At 46.4% G+C, this 2,500-nt stretch overlaps 1 protein-coding gene across 15 annotated transcripts in view; it reads left to right on the plus strand.

Moving 5' to 3' along the window:
- Positions 1–2,500, plus strand: part of siz (Brefeldin-resistant Arf-GEF family protein schizo) — a 396,560-nt gene that overhangs the window by 293,553 nt on the left and 100,507 nt on the right. The gene's annotated exons all lie outside the window — the stretch shown is intronic.

The raw sequence follows: 2,500 nt of genomic DNA on the forward strand, positions 1-2,500 counted from the left end.
TCTCTCTCTCTCTCTCTCTCTCTCTCTCTCTCTCTCTCTCTCTCTCTCTCTCTCTCTCTCACACACACGAACACAAAAATGTATTCCATTTTCAATATCTCAATGTGGATGTAAGCTGATAATTGATAAAGTGGGAGAGAAACATAGACAGACAAACATAGTCTTTGTTAAAACGCTAAAGTCAGGAGATGGGGTCGGGGGTGAGGTGGAGGAAACCGACTGGGTGCTTAGTCGCAGTACAGTCTTAGCTCGCTCCATTTAGCAGTGTGTTTTCGGGCGTCAGGCAGTGTGGTCGCGTGAAACTGTGACACGGTGGGTAGGCGCGGAAACACGGATGACGGCGCGAGCAGAGTTCCTTCCGTCAGTCATCTCTGAACACTCTCATTATTACTCCTATTCGTCTCTCGGTCACGTCAAGAAGATTGTTTTGCTGGAAATCGATGAGAGGGTTGGCTTGCAGGAGCGTTGCATCCTAAGGTGATCGAGGATGCATAATCGTAGATATTTGTAAGCAAACAGACAAACAAACAATGCAAGACAGGAGTAGAAGCGGGGAGATGCAGCACAAAATTTCGTATCGTACCGAAAGCAATTCGATCTTTGCATGATTTGCACAAGTTCCATTGCAGTTTTATGGGCCATTACCCTAATGTTTTCAACGCATTTTGGAAACCGTGTAAACAACCTCCCGTTTTCCTCGAAGGCAGATGAATAGGGGCAAGCATGACGGTATATAAAGATCAGGTTTATGAAGCGTTTGATGTACGTGACATCACTCTGACTTTTAAGGTAAAATTATTCAGAAGAACAAGTTGTTGCATAATGCCTTGATCGCGAGGTAATGATCATGATAAAAAATCCTTGCGCTGATTAATTGTTTGGGTCTTGTTTGACATAACAAATTCCAGGAAAATCAGCACGAACACGTTGGTGACTTAATTAAGAAAGGGGATAAATCTTTATTGTAGAATAATTCATTAATATCAACCGGATCCTTCGGTACGTTATGCTAACCATATATTTATATGCATATGTATATATATGTGTGAGTGAGTGAGTGAGTGAGTGAGTAGGTGAGTGAGACATGCAGACAGACAGAGACAGACAGAAAGATGCTAAGTAACTGAATTCAGATTTTCGTTGTTAGTGTATGTTTTTGTATGTTTATCGGCGTTATATTTTGTTTTATTATCCTTAACCAGAGTTTGTCCAATATATCTTCCATAACATGAAACCATACATAGTTGTGTTCCGTTTTCCTCAGCTATTTGTGTTGAAGATGTAAGACTTCCAAGATGGAATTTGAGGCTATTTTCACCTTGGATCTAAGAGTGGATGAGGAGTGGAAACTAAGAAGGGGATGTATAGAAAAAGCGAGGGGTGGATATGGGCCTGGGGTGGGGGAGGGGGGGGGCCTGGCAGTCGTCTGGGATGCGTCATATGTAATACTTCAGAAGGACGGATGATAATAGGTGGCCGGATTGTCTAACAAGGAGCAGTGGCACAGCAGGTAGATCAGCTGTTGCAAGGACTTCCTTCCCCTCCTTCCCCTCGTTCTCTCTCCGCATTCCATTCTTCCCTTCACCCCCTCTTCCCCACTTCCCCTCTCCCTTTCTATTCTTCCTCCTCGTCTTCCCTCCCTCCCTCCCCCCCCCCCTCCCTCTCTCTCTCTCTCTCTCTCTCTCTCTCTCTCTCTCTCTCTCTCTCTCTCTCTCTCTCTCTCTCTCTCTCTCTCTCTCTCTCTCTCTCTCTCTCTCTCTCTCGCTCGCTCTTGCTCTCGCTCTTTTTGTGGGCGAGAGGTGGGCTTGGAAGTGGGCAATTGATCGGCGGTGGTAGTGGTGGGAGGTTAGGCTACCGGAAGGGGAAGGGCAAGGGGAAGGGGAAGGGCAAGGGCCAGAAGGGAGGGATGGGTGTTGATGTTGAGGAATTCATGTGACATTTTGTCCATCTTGCGTCAGCGAGTTGGTGGTCACTTGTCACGACGCGGGAAGAGGGAGAGGGAGGAGGGAAGAGGAAGAGGAAGATGAAGATGAAGATGAATAGAGGGGGGGTGGGCAAAGAACGAGCAAGGCAAGGAAGTCGGGAAGAGGAGGGGGGAGGAATAGTTGGAGGGTGGAAATGAGGGAAGGGAAAGACGATGATAATGAAGAAGAAGAAGGGAGGGAAGAAGAAAGAGAAGAACTCCTGTTGGAGCGCCAGATGAAATCAAGAGGCGTCGTCGATATAGCTAGATGAAGGATCCTACATCCAATATACAGGCGTATGTGTGGGAGGAGGAAAAACTTGTGGCGCGGAGAGGGGGGAGGGGGTGAGACATAACATCCTTCCTGCGTCTTTGCCAACATCAGTTTATCTTCGTCTTCATTTCATTTCATCCTCATTTTCCCCGCTTGTCCAATGAATTTTGTTTCTGTCTTCTCGTCATCTTCTTATTCTCTCAATTCTCGCACGGTCTCTACAGTGTTGTATTTATTGTATCTCCGTCTCCACCTGCGCCATT

This window comes from Penaeus japonicus, unplaced genomic scaffold (assembly GCF_977035675.1).
Source record: "Penaeus japonicus unplaced genomic scaffold, GWHDUDI00000001_assembly GWHDUDI00000024, whole genome shotgun sequence".
NCBI lineage: Eukaryota > Metazoa > Arthropoda > Malacostraca > Decapoda > Penaeidae > Penaeus > Penaeus japonicus.